This window comes from Equus przewalskii, chromosome 1 (assembly GCF_037783145.1).
Source record: "Equus przewalskii isolate Varuska chromosome 1, EquPr2, whole genome shotgun sequence".
NCBI classification, from domain to species: Eukaryota; Metazoa; Chordata; class Mammalia; order Perissodactyla; family Equidae; genus Equus; species Equus przewalskii.
The window spans coordinates 71,111,150-71,131,643 of record NC_091831.1 but is presented as its reverse complement, the minus strand read 5'-3'; the positions used below and the strand labels follow the sequence as shown (position 1 = coordinate 71,131,643).

At 40.0% G+C, this 20,494-nt stretch overlaps 1 long non-coding RNA gene across 1 annotated transcript; it reads left to right on the top strand.

The window, feature by feature from the left end:
• Positions 1 to 2,783: 2,783 nt before the first annotated feature.
• Positions 2,784 to 19,389, top strand: LOC103550627 (uncharacterized). The gene is made up of 3 exons (XR_544836.2): positions 2,784 to 3,356; positions 13,896 to 14,047; positions 16,582 to 19,389. It is a non-coding gene; the product is annotated as an uncharacterized lncRNA (long non-coding RNA).
• The last annotated feature ends 1,105 nt before the right edge of the window (positions 19,390 to 20,494 follow it).

The following is a 20,494-nucleotide window of genomic DNA, read 5'->3' as shown; positions in this document are numbered from 1 at the left end:
CTTTTTAATTTTTGGAGGAGCTGCCATAGTGTTTTGTTTTCCACAGCAGCTGCACCATTTCACATTTCTATCAGCAACACACAAGAGTTCCAATTTCTCCACATCCTCACCTTAAATTTAAAAACTGATACTCAATTCAGTTATTAGAAAACTTTTAAGTATGTTTGGAACAATATGGATATGTGAATCTACTTTTTCAACTGTAAATTTTATGAAGTCTAAATATACGTCTAAGTATTTCCCATAAAATTTAGCACCTGTATTGAGATGTGCTGTAAGTGGAAAATATCGTTTCAAAGTTTTAATACAGAAAAAGGAATATGAAATATCTCATTGATAATTTTATATATTGATTACATATGAAATGATATTTTGGATATGTTGACTCAAATAAAAACATTAAAATTTTATCTCTTTTTACTTTTGTAAACGTGGCTACTAGAAAAATTTAAAATCACCTACGTGGCTCACATTATATTTGTATTGGACCACACTGCTATAGAGGCAGCCTCCACTCCCACCACATAATGAACTTCTATCCACTGTTACTGCCAAAAGCTGGCCTGTTTTATCTAGTCCCCTGGTGACTATCTAGTGTCCAGGCTTGGGTATCCTATTTTGTTTTGTTGGTGTATCAGAGCCTGATGCCTTCCATTACAGTGTCAATTAACTCCTGAGTCTGGGGTGAATGCTGGGGGCTGTGAGATAAGGCCACACCAAGGAAAGCTCAGGAGATGTGTTAATGTGTTTGGAGTCGAAAGAGGCACTTGCTTCCTTCTCCTTTGATTTGACAATGCTGCCTTGACACAACTTCTCCTCCTGTACCTTTGTGGTTCTTACCCAATTACAGCTTATTTCCACTCTGAAAGCCATCAGGACTTACTTTCATCTACATGACAACAAGATAGTGGGGCAAGACCTAGACCAGGTGTGATCACTTTCACTGACTGATGGCTACATGCCCAGAGGGGCTGAGGTGGTGTGTGGGGACCCAGGGAAGAACCCTGAAATGTTGAGAAGGGAAGAGCCAGAGGCTGGAATTGAGGCAGAAGAGCTGTGATTGTTACTATATTTCTGCCACTCAAACCAGGGCACCACAAGATGCAATAACCATTCCCACCACCCCAGTCAAAAGCAAAAATAAGTCTCCTCCTTTCAGATTAAATTGTGCATACGAGGTTTTTGTTTCTTTTTTTAAAAAATGTTTATTTTGGAGTAATTTTAAATCTACAGAATAGTTGCAAAGATAGGGAGCTCCTGTATACTCTTCACCATTTCTCCTATACTTAATGTCTGATATAACTATGGCACATTTGTCAAATCTGAGAAATTCACATTGGCACAATACTCTTAAATTACAGACTTTAACCTGATTTTATCATTAATGTCCTTGTACTGTTCTAGGAGCCCATCCGGAATCCCACATTGCACTTAGCATATAAGCTTTTTATACACCAAGATCTCGTCCCATTTTACCATTCACAATGTTTGATTTCTCATTAAAGTATAGGCTCTAGGGTGTTGTTTTTTTTTTTTGGTGTATGAGTTACGGATAATTCATGTATAAATATCAAAGTTTATTCATACTGGCAGTGCCCACCGGTCAGACTACCAAGGACATACTTATTGTCTGGCAATGAAGGGTTATTAGTTGCTGCAGAGTGGAAGACCTCACACCATGGGGAACCATGGGGTGGGCGTCTCATGAAAGGAGTGCTAAAGCGGGCTTATTATAGTATTTGGACTGGTGTTAGGTGATTTTGGGGAGGGTCCAAGGAAATGGGTCTGTTCTGGATTGGATACTGTTAGAAAGCAGGGGCAATTCAATGATTATCTTAATCTAGAAAGTAGGAGGAATGGAGCAGGGCTAGAGTTGTCAGTGGAAAAGCAGTAGTCACTCGTGTTAGCTGCGGAAAGCTGTTTGGTCATCCTTTTGTGGTTGCACAGTGTCTTTTTTTTTAAATCTGTTTACGCATGATCAGTCTTATTTTCTTCTTCCATTCTGTCAGAGACCTCATCTGATGTCAATATTCTATGACATTGTTTATGTTCATCAGGGAATCCAGGCCAGCTACGAACCGCGGCTCTTAGGGAGGCTTTTTGCCATAACAGTGCTGCACCTGATGATGATTAAGATGGAAAGCAAAAGGAAGTTGCTTAGGAGCTTTTGCTACAGAAATATGACAATTCTTGGTCCCTGATACAGCTAATTCCGGCTGTGTACATCTGCCTAACTCCTCCTCACCAAGGTCTGGCAAGTCCAACCTGTTCTGTTTAGAGCAAAAACACAGCCTGGACGTAGCACGAACCCAAATGACTTTGAACCGTCTCGAGTTTCCCCAGCAGTAAAGGTCTTGGTGGTGACATCCTTTGTCGCAGCACTTTGTCCCTGAGGACCAGGCCCAAGGCCAAAGTCCTGGCTTTCGGAGGAACGGGAAGGTGGGGCGACTTAACGGTGCGGAGTAGGCGACCTAAGAGCTGGGAGCACAGCCTGCACCCCCTGCTCAAGCTCTGCCCTCGCAGCCGCCTTTTTTGTCTCCGGTTTCTCGGTTCCCTATTTCTTCCTCGGCAGGAAACGACTCTCATTTCTTCTCAAACGATGGTCTTTAATCCACGCGTCCTTTGGGCTCACCGTTTGAGCGCCTCTCGCAGTCAGTATTTTCAGGGGCTCAGGAGCACTCAACACACCCTCCCCTCCAGGATCGCCGGAGTCCCGCCGCGCCCCTCCCGGCACCGCCCCGCCCCGCATGCCCTGCGCCCGCCGGCCAATCCCCAGCTCCGCTCCCGGTGCGTCACGATGGTGCCCTCGCGGCCCCATCTTTGGCCGGCCGCCGCGGAGGCCCCGCCTTGCCGCGGTCTTTGCGTCTTTCCGGCTTCGTCCTGGAAGTAGGACAGTGCTGCATCTTCCAGGAGAAGAAGCTAGGGGTTTGGCGAGAACCTGGAAGCAGAGCCGGGCCGCGGGGACCTGGGGCTGCTGCTCCCGGGTGCTGGGGCGGAGGGCCGAGTAGCGACCGGGCACGCAAGGGCTTCCGGAAGCGCCGCGTGCGCACGACGAGCGGGAGTTGTGGACTCGGGCCTGCCGCGCGCCTGACTCCGCCCCTCGGGAGCCCCGCTCATGGCGCGCCGCCAGGGGTTTCCATGGTGATGGTAAACAAGCCTCAACTGCATCAGCTACAAATGCCAAGTCCCCCGCGTTCCACCCTCCTCTAGGTGCTCAGGGAAACGACCAAGGCGCCGGGTGTGAGGAAGAGCGGGAGCGCAGAGGCTCGGAGCCCGAGGTGAGGGGCTGGACGGACGGCGAGTCCGAAGCCGAGGGCCGCGCACCCGGAACCGACTGGGGACTGAGCTCTCTGGGGGTGAGCACGGACAGGCCGAGATTTGGGATGGGGCAGGGGGAGTCCTTGCGGAGGGAGCCAAGAGGATCCTTAGCTCTAGTCGGGGAGTCGCCAGCCCACCTGGGGAGACCGAGACAAGGAGAGCCAGAAGGGGCCGAGTTTGAGGACTCCCGTCCCTTAGGGCAGGGATGTCGGGCGAGTCCTGGACGGGTGGTAATCCCAGGACCTGGAAGGATGAGACATCTGCACCAGCCTTCAAGAACCCCTTTAAGGGTATTGAGACGTGGTGGGAAAGAGGCTCTTTTTACTTTAGTTTTATTTTCTTTTATTTCTTAAGGCAATACACTCACATATTTAAAGTCACAAATTTGTACAAGGCTTTGTTACTCAAAACCTCTTCTCTCCATTTCCTGCGGAAATATTTTCAAACCTTTGGACTTCCTCAGAAGTTTAATTTCTTCCTATTGTATTTGCATCTCTTCTCTGTGCTCTTCCTTCATCAGCCTCACTGAATTTGAATACTTAGATCTGAAGTATTTCCTCATTGATTTGCTTTGCTTCCTGGTCATTTTGCTGCTGCATGTACGTGCCCAGCCATTTGTTTTTCTTTCCCTTTTTCTAGTCGTACCCTTGACTATATTTTGCACTGGTTCCTTTTTTTTTTGGTGAGGAAGATTGACTTTGAGCTAACATTTGTTGCCAATCCTCCTCTTTTTGCTCAAGGAAGACTGTCACTGAGCCAACATCTGTGCCAGTCTTCCTTTATTTTTCATGTGGGATGCCGCCACAGCGTGGCTTGATGAGCCGTGTGTAGGTCCATACTGGGACAAACCCCTGAACCCAAAGCCACCAAAGCAGAGTGGGTGAACCTAACTACTATGCCACCAGGCTTTTTGACACCTCATCTTGGAATGAGCCTAAATTCAGCAGGTTGTAGGGGTGGGTCCAGGGCTTTGTCTCAGGCTCATGTATTTTCTTTTTGATCAAGATTTTTGTGTGTAGTTATTTTTTTCCCTTTTTTTTTTGAGGAAGACTGGCCCTGAGCTAACATCCATGTCCATCTTCCTCCACTTTATACGTGGGATGCCTACCATAGCATGGCTTTTGCCAAATGGTGCCATGTCTGCACCCGGGATCCAAACTGGCGAACCCCTGGCCTCCGAGAAGCGGAACATGTGAACTTAACCGCTGTGCCACCGGGCTGGCCCCTTTTCCCATTTTAAAAATAAGAGATATGACATATAAGAGAGAAATTATAAAACCTATCTCGAAGGTGTAAAGAATACTATTCAACTCAAGATCTGTGTATCCATCACTAATCTTAAGAGAACTTAATAGAACTCTACGCTTATGACCTTTTTTGTAGTTCCAGTCATCACAGCTCCCTCCCCGTCACTGTCTTGAATTTTAGCCTTGTCAATTACTTGCTTTTCTTTATAATTACACTAAAATTGTATGTATCCCAGGAAAAAATGTATTGAATAGTTTTGCATGTACTTGGATTCTATATAGAAGTTGTTTTATACTCTATGTTTTCTTCAGTGCCTTTCTTTTGTTAATCAGCCTTGTCTGTTGTCTTCAAAGGATCATTCCAAGACCAGGCATAAAGCTATAGTATTTTTTAGCTGTTTTATAGTATCCCATTTAACAAGCAGGCAATAATTTTTTTCTCCACTATTCTATTCAAGGACGTATTGGTTTTCAGTTTGGGATATTATAAACAGTGGTGCTTTGAACCAGCGGGTGGTGGCCAGAGGGCACATCTGCCAGACATACTTTAGGCTCTATACCTGGGATCGAATTCCTGAGTCATAGGGTTTGCCCACTTCATCATATAAGGACACTTTCTAAAATGGTTGTACAGTTTACCACCTTAACCCCAGTGGGATTGCTATATTATATAGTGAGTAAATATTACACTTTATAAGAAATTACCACATTTTTCCAGTGTCTGTCCTACTTTACATTCCCATTAGCATTTATAAGAATTCCAGTTGCTTTGCATCTTCAACTAGCACTTGAAAATTGAAACTTAAAAATTTTAAAATATTTATTTTAGCCATTCTATAGGGGTACATACCATATTTTATCCTGGCTTTAATTTACATTTCACTAATGGCTAATAATGTTGATTATCTTTTCATGAGCTTATTTGTCATCCCAATATCCCTTTGTAAAATATTTGGTCAAATGTTTTCCCATTTTAAAAAATTGGGTTGTTTCCTTCCTGTTGAGTTTTGACAGTTTTTTATACTTTGTAAATATAGGTTCAGATGTGTGATTTACAAAATTTTCTTCCAGTTTGTAGTTTATCTTCTCTTAACAGTGTTGCAGAGCAAAAGTTTTTAATTTTGATGAAGCCAAGTTTGTCAGTTTTTTCCTTTATTGATCTTGCTTTTGGTGTTACATCTAAGACCTCTTTGTGTAACACTAGGTCTTGAAGATTTTTCACCTATATTGTTTTTTTTAAAAGTTTTACACTTTTAGATTTACATATAGATGAAAGATTCATTTTGAGTTTTTTTGTTTTTGTTTTTTAATGAGGTGTGATATGTATATACAATATGGGTATACAATTGTTCCAGCACCATTTGTTAAAGAGACTATTTTCTCCATTGAATTGCCTTTGCTCCACTGTAAAAAATCAAGTGACCATATTTGTGTGGGTCTAGATCTGGACTCTTTAGTCTGTTCTGTTGATTTATATGTGTATTGTTTCATCAATAACTGTACTGTCTTCATTGTAACTTTATGCTGATTTCTAAAATTGTGTAGGAGTTCAACTTTATTCACCTTTTTCAAAATTGTTTGGCTGTTCTAGTTCCTTTGCCTTAATTAAGTTTGCCTCATTAAGTTTGTCTGTTTCTCTCAAAAATATCGCTGGGATTTTGATAGGAAATGTGTCAAACCTGTGTGTCATTTTGAAGGGGAATTGACATCTGTCTTTACTATGGTGAGTCTTTCAATTTGTGAACACAATATGTTCATTTACTTAGATCTTCTTGGATTTCTTTCATAAGCATTTTATAATTTTTAGTATACAAGCCCTGCATATGTTTTGTTAGATTTGTTAGATACCTAAGGTATTTTAATTTTTTGAGCTATCATAACTGGTATTATATTTTTAATTTAAATTTCCACATGTTTTATTGCTAGTATGTAGAAATATAATTGATTTTTATGTTGATCTTGTTAGTCTTATGTGCTTAACTTATTAGTTCGAGGAATTTTTTTGTACGTTTCTTGGGTTTTTTTATGTGGCACACCGTGCCATTTGCAGGTAGAGGTAGTTAGTTGTACGTCTTCTGTTCCAATCCATATGCCTTTTATTTCCTTTTCTTGTCTTTCTTCACTGAGTAGGACTTACAATACGATGTGGAATTAGAGTGGTGAAGTGGACGTCCTTGCCTTCTTCCTAGTCTTAGGGAGGAGCATGCAGTTTTTCTCCATTATGTGTGTTAGCTGTAGTTTTTATAGATGCTCTTTATCAAGTTGAAGTGGTTCCCCTCCATTTCCAACTTGCTGAGAGTTTTTATCATGAATGGGACGTTGCATTTTGTCAAATTTTTTTGTGTCAGTTCATATGATCATATAATTCCTCTTTAACCTGATGACGTGCTGCATTACATTGATTTTCAAATGTTGAACCAGGCTTGCATATTCCAAACTCTACTTGGTCGTGGTGTATAATTGTTTTTCTATATTACTGAATTCTATTTGATAATATTTTCTGAAGGATTTAGCATCTGTATTTATGAGGGATATTGGTCTAGTTTTTCTTTGTTTTTCCCATGTCTTTGGGTTTTGTGTCAGGGTATAATACTGACCTCATTAAATGACCCGGAGAAGTGTTTCCTCCTCTTCTGTTTTCTGAAAGAGATTGTTTAAAGTTGGTTTTAGTTCTCCTTTAAATATTTGGTATAGCTTTCCAGTGAAACCATCTGAGTCTGGAGATTTTGGGGAGAGTTTTAAATTACAAATTCAATTTCTTTAATAATTATAGGGCTATTCAAATTATTTGGGTTGGGTGAGCTGTGGTAGTAGCTTTTTGAGGAATTAGTACATTTCATCTAAGTTGCCAAATTTATGTGAGTAGAGTTCTTTATAGTTTTCCCGTGTTACTCTTTGAGGTTGTTTTGCCAAAATTGGAATATTTTCAGTCACTATTTCTTTGGATACTTTCCAGCCCCACATTCTTTTTCCTTCCCTTCTGGAACTCCCATGACATGAATGTTAGGTCTTTTGCTACAGTCCCACAGGTTCCTGAGGCTCTGTTTGTTTTTGTTGCTCTATTTTCTCTCTGTCATTCAGATCGAGTAGTATTTATTGTTCTGTGTTCAAGTTCCCTGATTTTTTTACCCCTCAATTGGTTCTACTCTGCTTTTGAGCTCATCTAGTGAGTTTTTTATTTTGGTGATTAAATTTTTTAGTTCTAGAATTTCTACTTGGTTCTTTAAATCTTCTTTTTCTTTGCTGTGTTGTACTTTTTCAGTTGTTTCAAACACGTTCTTAATTGCTCATTGAAGCATTTTTGTGAGGGCTGCTTTAAAATCCTTGTCAGGTATTCCAGACGTTGGTGTTGATGTCTTTTTGGTTTTCTTTTCTCATTCAAGTGGGTATTTTCCTGGTTCTTGGTGTGGTGATTTTTTTTAATTGGATCCTGGACATTTTGAGCAATTTCATGAGACTTACTTAAATCTGTTTTTAGCAGGTCTTCTCTGACGCCACACTGGCAAGGGAAAGGAATGTGCTATTTTATTACTGCCAGGTAGGGTGGAAGTCCAGTTTCTCTTCTTGGCCTCTGTTGACAGTCTGGGAATGGGGAATGGGAGGGTGCCTCATTCTAGTGGACTGGGGTAGCTGTCAGGTTTCTTACTGGACCTTAAATGACAGCACCTTGGCCGGGAGGGTGAGATGTGCTGTGTTGCAGCCTGGTGAGGCTGCGCTTCTTATTAGGCTTTGCTAATAAGGCTAATAATATGGGTGGGGATGGCGTCACACTTTTTTTCTGTGGAGTTTGGCCAGAGTAGGGTGGTTATTGTCTAAAGGTTTTTTTGTCTTGCAGGGTTGCCCCTTTCCTCATCCTTTGGCTCGAAAGAGCAGGCTTCTCTTAGGCTTTTAAAAATCTGTACCTATTGACATTTTCAGATTGCTGGCTTCTCTAACACTCAGTCTGGAATATATAAGGCAAAAAGAAAACCCAGGGAACTCAACATGTAATTTCCTGGATTCCGAGATCCCGTCTTGGTCTCCCATTTTCTTTCCACCTTTGTTTTGTTATGTTTATTTATATAATGTTCAGGATATTTATCTGTGCTTAGTAGATATGAAGTAGTATTTACTTCATCTTATCCTGAACTGGAGCTTTGCCTTCACTTTTGAAAGATATTTTTGCTATCTCTAGAATTAGACAGTTTTTTCTTTCAGTACTTTAAAGTTGTCACTCTACTGTTTTCTCTTTTGGATTGTTTCCAGTGAGAAATCTGATGTCGTCTTTATGTATGTTCTTTAACATGTTAGTTTTTTCTGACTGATTTAATTTTTTTGTTTTTGAGGAAGATTAGCCCTGAGCTAACATCTGCCGCCAATCCTCCTCTTTTTGCTGAGGAAGACTGGCCCTGAGCTAACATTCGTGCCCATCTTCCTCCACTTTATTATGTGGGACGCCTGCCACAGCATGGCTTGCCAAGAGGTGCCATGTCTGTACCCAGAATCCAAACCGGCAAACCCTGGGCCGCCAAAGCGGAATGTGTGCACTTAACCACTGTGCCACCAGGCCAGCCCCTAATTTTTTTTTTAAAGATTGGCATCCGAGCTAACATCTGTTCCCAATCTTTTTTTTTCCCTTCTTCTTCTCCCCAAAGCCCCCCAGTACTTAGTTGTAGATTCTAGTTGTGAGTGCCGCTGGTTGTGTTATGTGGGATGCTGCCTCAGCATGGCCTGGTGAGCGGTGCCATGTCCCGGCCCAGGATCCTAACAAGTGAAACCCTTGGCCGCCAAAGTAGAGTGCGCCAACTTAACCACTCAGCCATGGGGCCGGCCCCAACCTTTTTTTTAATCATTTGTCTTGAACAATTTGATTATGGTATTCTTTGGTATAGTTTTCTTCATGTTTCTTTTGTTTAGGGTTTGTTGAGCTTCTTAGAACTGTAGGTTTGTAGTTCTTTGTAAGTGTGGAAAGTTTTAGGCCATCATTTCTTCAGATGTTTTTTCTGTCCCCTCCTCCAGTTGTCTATCTATTAGTCTGCTTAAAGTCATCGCACAGCTCACAGATGTTCTTTCCATTTTGCGGGTTGAGAAATGAACTTCATTGTCTTTAAGTTCACTAATCTTTTCTTCTGCAATGTCTGATCTGTTCTTCATTCCATCTAATGTATTTTTCATCTCAGACATTATAGTTTTTATTTCTAAAAGTTTGACTTGGTGTTTTTATATCTTTCATGCCTGAACTTAACTTTTTGAACACATAGAGTACAGTTATAGTAATTCTGCTTAAGTCCTTTTCTGCTAATTCTTAGATCTGTGTCAGTTGTGAGTCAGTTTCAATTCATTCATTATTCTCTCCGTTATAGATCATATTTTCTTGCCTGTTTTCGTGCTTGGTAATCTTTTATTGGATATTAGGCACTGTGAATTTTACTTTGCTGAGTGCTGGATATTTTGTATTCCTGTAAATCTTTTTGAGCTTTATTCTGGGATATAGTTAAGTTACTTGAAAACAGTTTGATTGTTTTTGGTATTCATTTTTGTGAGATTTGTTAGGCAGGTCCAAGGCAGGGCTCAGTCTAGCGTTAGTTATTCCCTACTACTGAGGCAAGATCTTCCTGAGTACTCTACCCAATGGGCCATGAATTATGAAGTTTTCCTGTCTGCTACCTTGGGACAGGCACTATTCAAGGCCCTGGGTGAGCACTAGTCACTGTTCCCTCAAATGCTTTTGAATGGTTCTTTCCCCAGACCTGGGTAGTTTCCTTACATAGACATGCTGATCAGCGCTCTGCCAGTTGCTCAAGGGGGAACCTCTGCAGATCTCTGGAGTTTTCTCTCCTTGTAGCTCTCTCATCTCTGGTAGTCTGTTCTGTGAACGCTAGCTGCCTTGGTCTCCCTGGACTCTCAGATCTCTCTCTTCAACTGAGGGGGTCCACCAGACTCTGCCTCAGTTTTTTCTCCTAGCAACACAGTCTAAAAACTTCTCAAGGCAGTAAGTTGGGGCAATTGTAGGACTCATTTCAGCCCTCATAGCCTAGTGGTTAAAGGTTGGTGCTCAGCACTTTGGCGGCCCGGGTTTGCTTCCTGGTCATAGAACCACACCACCCATGGGTCAGTTGCCATGCTGTGGTAGCAGCTCTAATAGAAGAACTGGAACGACTTACAACTAGTATATACAACATGTACTGAGGCTTTGGGGAGGAAAAAGAAAAAAATTTTAGGGCTCATCTCATTTGTTTTCTTTCTCTCCTTTGTTGTTTGATGTCCATTGTCTTGGAAAATTGTTTTCCCTATGTTTTGTCAATTTTTTTGATCATTTTAGGTGGGAAGGTTAATCTGGTCCCTCATACTTACTCCATCTTGCCTAGGAGTGGAAGTCCTCTGTATTTTGTTTTTATTTTTTACGTAAATCTTTTTGTTATTTATCTGTTTTAAAATTTGGACTGGAGTACAGAATGGTGAATGAATATTTTTTTCTTAGTTTTATAACACTCTGTGGTCCATTTTGTTATATTTATGCATTTATTCCCTTTTTTTAAATTTTATTTTTTTGATTTTTTTTTTTTTTTGAGAAAGATTAGCCCTGAGCTAACATCTGCTGCCAATGCCCCTCTTTTTGCTGAGGAAGACTGGCCCTGAGCTAACATCTGTGCCCATCTTCCTCTACTTTATATGTGGGATGCCTATCACAGCATGGCTTGACAAGTGGTGCCATGTCTGCACCCAGGATCCAAACTGGCGAACCCTGGGCCGCCGAAGCAGAACATGTGAACTTAACCACTGTACCACTGGGCCGGCCTCGTGTTTATTCCATTTAATCCCCATTTCCTATTTCCGTTCTCTGACCTCATGGCAACAATTCTAATTTGTATTATGTATGTCCTTTTATTTGTATGTGAATTTATGTATATAATTTGTATATACATATTATGTATATATATGTATTATATGCATATATATACATACAAATTATGTATATAACTTGTTTTCTGAGCATGTATTTGCAATGCACATAACTAACCTGCTGGTGAATTTGTTCATTTGTCCCCCAGCACAATATTTTCACATCTAAACATGTTGGTATGTGATAGTTATTCCATTCAGACTGCTGCTTACTGATGCCTGCTCATCTACCACTATAATGTGCCTTCCCACATTTCACTTACAAGCAGGATTGCTAGCTCATAGTTTATGCATGCACATATCCTGCCTCCTGCTATTCAGTATATCCCATATGGAAATTATTTACAATCTTAATTTTAGAATTTTATTTTATTTTTAAAAATCTATATTAATTTAGACTTAGCAATACGTTGTATACTTTTCTTCTATAACTATTGTTTATTTGCATCATATTTTCCTTTTACAATCAGTTTTTTATTTTGATAGATTATATCCTCTAATAATTCTTAAAAATAGTATTCATGGATCAAAATAAATCTGCATTTAGGCCTTATTGGTTAATTTATTTTCTAATTGAGAATTTTAGGATAAAAATTATATTCCCTTAGTGTGTGGAACTCTCTGCTGTCTTGTATTCTTGCAAACATTGTTGCTGATGTGATTCTGCTTCCTTTCTAGAACTGTCAAAAATTTTGATTTTCTAAGGGTGGTTTAAAAAATTGTGATATATTCTTCATTTTTTATTTTAACCAAAATTTGTTATAAGGATAAAGCAGATGGTTGCTTATGACCACAAGGCATTAGAGCAGTTATTTTGCTGGTTCTGTTAATCATAACAATTATTAAAGCCATAGACAGGAGTTAAAAATTAGAAGGTTTGATTGTCAAGGTGAATTCCAGCTTCCATCATTAGTCACACTCCATGTAAATATGCCTCCTATCACAAACAAGTAAACCAGTATTATTGGTTAAATGTAAGAGGTTATTAGAACTAAGACTATTACAGAGGAGTTCCTTATAATCAAATTACCAAATTTTATCATGACATTATAAGGCACCTGTGCCTTAACTTGACAATATTTGTATTCCCAGTATGTTCAAGGCATCTGAATCATATTTATCCTCCTTCTTTAGTCATATAGTAATACATAAAATATATGGACTCATATTTTCCTCCAATTTGGAGAAATTATCTTACTATTCTTGGAGTATTACCCCCAATTTATTCTCTTTTTTCTCCTTCTAGAACATTCAGTTGGTTACTAGAAATTATATTAGAAATTATAACCAATACTAAATACTAAACTCCCAATACTAAAGCTCACACTTTTTTCTTTTGCTCCACATTTGAGATCATTGACTAGGTCTTCCAGTTCACCATTTCACTCTACAAATTTTCCTCTGTTCTCCTACTTCCTTAATATTGTAAGCATTTTCTTTTTCAGATTTTGACACTTTTTAATATCCAAGACGAATTGTTCTTTTTCACTAAGGATATTTCTTCTTTTACAGGTTGTCCTAATCTCTCATATTTCTCTGCATATATTAGGCATACATCTTTCAAAATCTCCTATTTGCTGTATTGGCTTAGTTTTCTTCAGTTAACCTTTGTTTTTTCAGTTGGGTGATGCTCTTTGGGGTGTTGGTTATCCTCATATGTTGTGTGAGAGTCTCTGCTGGCCTGACTCTAAGTACTCTGTTTATCTACACCCTTTATGGGTAATAGGATGGGATGTGGTGTGGGTTATGGGTGCCAGGAGATGATAATGATGTGGGGTTCCAAAATTATCCTGGCTCCTGCCAGACACCAAGGACACTTTACTGCCTCACTGGTCACACTCACTGTGCCAGCCTAGGAGTGGACCCACAGCTGCTTTCCAGCCCTCTGAACACAAGGAGAAGGGAGCCCAGAACTCGGACTGTTCCTGGAGCTTCTTGCATCTTTTCCACCTGTCGTGTCCTATAGGTTCGGGATCATGGATCTAACTCTGTGGTCATTCCATCTTTACTGAATTACTCAAAATTCCATGTCCACTGAGGGTGACCCTTCTCATTTCCCAGCAATGGTACCCATTTATATTTTTGAAATATCTTTTGTCATTTTTCTAGGTTTTTTGGTCAGAGGGCCTACTGCAATATGTGTTCTGAGTGCCGTTTTGATTTTGTTTAATTGTGCACACTGTTAGTAATAGTTCAATTGTGCACACTCTATTAGTAGTATTAGATAATGCTTGTAGGTGGGATGAGGGTATTTGTACAAGCTTTGGAATCAGAGAGACTTGGGGTTAAATCTCACTTTTAAAACACATTTGGTATTCTTAAGTCTCTCTATATAATTTCAGTCATTATTACCTTCCTCCTCTATAACTGTGGGGAAAGTGATGCTTATTACATATCCTTGTTTTATATATTAAATGAAAAATTATGTTGTTTTTGCTTTGTTTTCAGCCATAAAATGTTGTAGCCAAGCTAGTTTGATGCCTGCCCTGTCAAGTGTCCCTGATGCTTGGTCCTTAAGGCAATGGAGGATTGATGACCAGCTCACCCTGGTGCTGTCTGCTGAGATGTGCAGAATTTCCAAAATTGAAGATGGGCATCAGGTGATCATTTCATCTTTTGTTAACTTTAATGGGAAGATTATATCAAATGGCCCTGAAAAAAGACGGAGGAACCATGGGACACAGATATATTGAAGTATTCAAGTCCCATAGAACTGAAGCAGGTGGATATTGAAGCATAGTGACACATAAAGTATTAGTCAAGACAGCTCAAGTTGATACAGCTAGTTTTATAGGAAAATTCCACTGATTTCAGTCTAACCTTATATAGGGAACCCAGGAACAATGAACTGCTGCTATTACAGAAGTGGAAGCTGTGTAGCACATTCGTGCCATGAACTTGGGAAATCAGTACTTAAAAAAAATTTTCTTTTCAGTGTTTTGTAATGCCTCAAAGTACTTCTTGCATTGTTAGCTTATTTCAATTTATATTGTAGTAGAATACCTTAGCACTATATGTATATACTGAAGAAATTTCAGTTATGTGAAATACAACTTTTATACCATGTTGTTCTAAACACATTCGAGAAATGTGCTTTTGAAAAATTAGTTTAAAGTTGTTAGATCCATAATTTTAAAAAAAATTGATTTTTTTCATTTTATTCTTTTTTTCGTTTATAATCCTTTAAGGTAAGTTAAGATTTTGCAATTATATTTGAAAATTGAAACATAATACTAATACTGTAAGGTTCTGGTCTTTGTGATTATATGAAATTGTGAAGCCTTAATTTAAAGCTCTCTTTTTACTGTTCATTTTAGGTGTGTTTTGCTAAGTGAAACATTTAACTAAAATTTTTGTTATCAAATTAAAATAAATTATTTTTTACAGAAAAGCTCACAGGACTCAGGATATAGACATACTTGTGGCCAAGATTTATTACAGCATAAGGATGCAAAGGGAAAAAAGATGCGTGGGGTGAAGTCCAGAGGAAGCCAGACGTGAGCTTCCCAGAGTCTCTCTTAGTGGAATCACACAGGATGCACTAATTCCCCCAGCAACAAGTTGCAACAACTTGTGTGAAGTGTTCTCTACCAGGGAAGCTCACCAGAGACTAGGAGTCCTGGGTCTTTCTCGGGGGTCCGTTATGGAGGCACAGAGTTTCTGTGTGACTGATGGCAGTCACTGAAATTCCAGATGCCCAGAAGGAAAGCAGGTGTTCAGCATATACCACATTGTTTGTTGATTTAGGCACAGTAAGCCACTCTTATCATTTAGGGAAAGTTTAAATGAGTGTGGGCAGCTGTTTATCAGGCCCGTTCTCAGGTGCCAGCCAAGGGCCAGCCTTGTAAGCAGGCCTTTCTAAGGACAGTAGGCTCAGGCCTGCTATGTTAACTCTTTTTGGCATGAAACATAAATGGCATAAGCATACCAATTAAATGACAGAGATTGTTAGATGTATTTAAGAAAAGACTCAATATCTATAAGAAAGTCTATATAGATCATTTTAAAGATAAAGAGAAGGAAAAGGATATAACGTGCAAACAGTAAACAAAAGAAGCCTGAAGTGGCTGTATTGATATCAGATGAAGTAGACTTCTGAACAATGAAAATTACCAGAGATAAAGAGAAGCAGTATATAATGAAAGAAAGAACTGAATAGCCAAAACTGTTTTGAAAAAGAAGAATAAAGATGGCAGAATCACACTACTGAATGTTAAGACTTACTGTAGGGGCCAGCCCCGTGGCTGAGTGGTTTAGTTCCCGTGCTCCGCTTCTGCAGCCCAGGGTTTTGCTGGTTTGGATCCTGGGCGCGGACCTAGAACCACTCATCAGGCCATGCTGAGGCGGCCGCCCACATAGCACAACTAGAAGGACCTGCAACTAGAACGTACAACTGTGTACTGGGGCCTTTGGGGAGAAGAGGAAAAAGATTAGCAACAGATGTTAGCTCAGGTGCCAATCTTTAAAAAAAAAGACTTACTGTAAAGGTATAGGAATCAGTCTAGCATGGTACTGGTGAAAGGATAGATTAGTGGAACAGGCTAGAATTCAGAAATTGACACAAATATGGCCAATTGAATTTTGATAAAATTGTAGGAATTCAGTGGAAAAAGGATAGTCGTTAACAAATAAGTGTTGGAATAACAAATAAGTGCTGATACCCATATGCAAATAAAAGAGGCCCAGCTGAAACCTCATACCTTGTATGTTAACTCAGAATGGATCACAGATCAAGGTATAAAACTGTAAAATGATTTATTGGTTAAACCCCTTAGGACCATGTTGAAGTAACAGCAATTGAAATATAGTCTAAGAATACCTCCCTTGTGGTGAGTGTAACATCAGTAATATCACCACCACTGTTTTACAAATGAGGAAACAGGCAAATAGAAGGTTAGTAACTTAAGGCTACACAGCTTGTAGATGTGTCTTGCAGTAGTGGTTTATGGGGGATTTGCGTGACAAAAGTGATGGTAAAGAAAGGGGTAGGAAGCAAATGTTTTAGAAGACTTTTTCTCAAGAGAGTCTCTGGATATTGGAAACTTGTTCCTTTTCCTGCTGATTCTGTTAATAAATTCTGTTTCAGGTTTTAAGCCAAACCTGGTGACTAAAAAGAAAATTTATTCTCTCACAGGTCTAGAAGCCAGAAGTCTGACATCAAGGTGTCAGTAGAGTTGGCTCCTTCTGGAGGTTCTGAGAGGGAATCTGTTCCAGTCCTCTCTCCTGGCTTCTGGTGGCTGCTGGCAATCCTTGGTGTTCCATAGCTTGTGGCTGCCCTTCATTCCCTGCCACCGTCTTCACATGGCCTTTTTCTCTGTGTATCTCTGTCTGTCTTCTCTTTTTCTGTCTCATAAAGACACCTGTCATTGAACTTAGGGCCCACCCTAATCTAGGATGATCTCATCTCAAGATCCTTACTTTAATTACATCTGAAAAGACCCTTATTTTATTTTATTTTATTTTATTTTATTTTTTTAAGATTTTTTATTTTTTCCTTTTTCTCCCCAAAGCCCCCCAGTACATAGTTGTATATTCTTCGTTGTGGGTCCTTCTAGTTGTGGCATGTGGGATGCTGCCTCAGCGTGGTTTCATGAGCAGTGCCATGTCCGCGCCCAGGATTCGAACCAACGAAACACTGGGCCGCCTGCAGCGGAGCGCGCGAACTTAACCACTCGGCCACGGGGCCAGCCCCAAGACCCTTATTTTAAATATGGTCACCTTCACAGGTTCTGGGGGTTAGGACTTGGACATATCTTTTTGGGAGGCCACTATTAAACCCACTACACTACTCATCTATTTACTAAATGTAACAACTTGCCCAGGCCACTCTTGGTCAGGAATGGTACCAGGTTCTGGAGACGGGGAGGTGAATAAGAGTGATGCCTTTAATGTCCCATAGTTTGATTCCAAGAAAAGATACAGAAACCCTTGGGGGCCGGCCCAGTAGTGTAGTGGTTAAGTTCGTGCACTTCATGTCAGTGGCCTGGAGTTTGCAGGTTTGGATCCTGGGTGCGGACCTACACACCGCTCATCAAACCATGCTGTGCCAGCATCCCACATACAAAATAGAGGAAGATTGGCACAGATGTTAGCTCAGGGACAGTCTTTCTCAACAGAGAAAACAAAAACCCTCACACACTTCTAATGTGATATGTTAAGTATAATGAACAGATAAATACAAATCTTATGGAAACAGATTAGAATGCTCACAAAGGTATTCCTTGAAAAGGTAATGTGTGTCTAAAACTGCTTTGTCCAATATGAAGCTACATGTGACTGTTGAGCACTTGAAAGATGGCTAGTGAGACTAAGGAACTGAATTTTTCCTTTTAATTTTAATGTAAGTTTAAATACAGATACTCAATTCAGTTATTGGAAAACTCTTTAAGTGTGCCTGGAATAACTTGGGATGTGAATATTTTTTTTCAATAGTAAATTTTGTGAAATCTAAGTACAGATCAAATATTTCTGATGAAAATTTAGCATCTGAATTGAGATACTCCTAAGTGTAATATACACAGCAGATATTGAAGACTTAGTACAAAAAAAAAGGGCTTCAACTATGTCCTTATTCATGAAACGTGATTGACAGCACCTGTGCTGTGATGCTCTTACAAGCAGTCTATTTGGAGGAGCATTGTCGATTGCAAATTTTACATCATTTTATTATTGGAGCATTTACAAAGCCTACTAATTAATGGTAGGCTGGTAGAGAAGAGGAGTACTAGAAAGGAATTCCGGCGTCACAAAATAAAAACTACACTGGCTCTCTGAGGAGCCGGACAGCAGTGTGGTAAGTACGAGGGACCACGGGGCACTGTAGGATCTGCTTCCCAAGCCTGCTGTCTGATCTCTTCTTCCTATCTCACATTCCTGCAGCCCAGCTAGCCTCCTTACTGTCTCTAGATCATACCAATCATACTTGCTATGATCTTCTTCCAGGTACCAACATGCCTTACTCCCTTCCTGCCTTCACCTCTTTGCTCAAATATGACTTTTATCACAGAGGCTTTCCTCTGAGTCCTACATAATATGCCCCAACACTCTCACTCTACATCAGTCTTCATCCCAATAGTCTGCTTTATTTTGCTTCACTACCGCATGACATATTTATTATTTTCTTCCCATTAAAACAGCAGCTCCGGGGCTGGCCCGGTGGTGCAGCGGTTAAGTGCGCACCTTCTGCTTCGGCAGCCTGGGGTTCGTAGGTTCAGATCCCCGGTGCGGACATGGCACCACTTGGCAAGCCATGCTGTAGCAGGCATCCCACATATAAAGTAGAGGAACCTGGGCACGGATGTTAGCTCAGGGCCAGTCTTCCTCAGCAAAAAAAGAGGCAGATTGGTGGCAGATGTTAGCTCAGGGCTAATCTTCCTCAAAAAAAAAAAAAAAAAAAAGCTCCATGAGAGCAAGAGCTTTGTTTCTTGCTTCATCCCTAGAAGCTGTAGTGTATGGATGTAAACGAGTGACCAGATGGGGCTGGGAGCAGAGTAGCTGGGTTCCGTCCTTCCTCACTATTTTAATAGGGACAAGTGTGTCAGTTGTTCTTGCATTTCAGTTTCATTTGTAGGTAAGACATAATAGCAATTTTGTTTTTCACTCACAGTAGTTGTGGAGATTAATGGAAGAAGGGGTAAACTTATTTATGACCATATACTACTGGGTATGCATTGCTGCGAGTAATTTGCATATATTATCTAAACCCTGTATCAGCCTGATAAAATGGATATTAGTATTCCCATTTTACAGATTAAGAAACCGAGGTACAAAGAGTTTGTGACTTGTAAAACTGAAGTGATGAAAGTGTGTGAAATAAATATCAGAGATAGAAAGCTTTCTGCAATAAAGAATGAAAAGTACCTCAAAAATTTTTATATTGTTTACATGTTGAAATGCTAATATTTTGAGTATGTTTTAAATAAAATATGTTATTTTAATTTCAGCTGTTTCTTGTTATTTTTTAATGTGGCCACTACAAAATTTTAAATTACATATATGGCTCTCATTATATTTCTATTGGACAGCACTGCTGTGTCTAAAATGATGAAAGCCAGTCAGTCAGGTCAAGGAGGAAGGAATATTTCACAGAGGAGAAAGAGGTATTATTGAGTGCGATAATTAGTTATTGAATGAATGTATGGATTAAGTTTTACCCTGGTGTCCTTTTCTTGCTAGTTTCCCTTTTTGGTTTTAATGACCAGGAATGTCTAACGGTAAGGAGGAAGAGTATTTGCAAACAGTCTCATTGGAAATCTCCATCTTTGGCTATGGGGAGCAATCGAAGCAGAGGTCAGCCTTTCTCCCCAGGGGAATTTTACTGAATCTAGGACCACAATTTTTTCTTTTTGTTTTTAAAAAAAATTTTTATTTTATTGAGGTCATGATAATTTACAACATTGTGAAATTTCAGTTGTGCATTATTGTTCGTCAGTCACCATATATATGTGCTCTTTTACCCCTTAAAACCACTTCCCCCGCAACTCCCTTCCCCTCTGGTAACCACTAGTCTGTTCTGTTTGTCCATGTGTTTGTTTATCTTCCACATCTGAGTGAAATCATACAGTGTTTGTCTTTCTCTGTCTGGCTTATTTCACTTCACATAATACCCTCAAGTAGGACCACAGTTTTTAATGCATACTGAGTGAGGAATCTGAAAAAAATAAAAAATTTGATATCTCTAGACTTTTTTTTTAAGATTTTATTTTTCCTTTTTCTCACCAAAGCCCCCCAGTACATAGTTGTGTATTTTTAGTTGTGGGTCCTTCTAGTTGTGGCACGTGTGACGCCGCCTCAGCATGGCTTGATGAGTGGTGCCATGTCTGCGCCCAGGATTCGAACCCGTGAAACCCTGGGCTGACAAAGTGGAGTGCACCAACTTAACTACTTGACCACGGGCCGGCCCCTCTTGATGTTTTTGAAACCAGGCATGGAGAGTTATGGAGTATATAGACAATAAACAATTGAAAAAGCAGTCAGCCTGTTAGGTGGATTGATCCATACTCTGTTCTGTAATGTGACTCTGAAAACCTAGAGTTTGGAAATATATT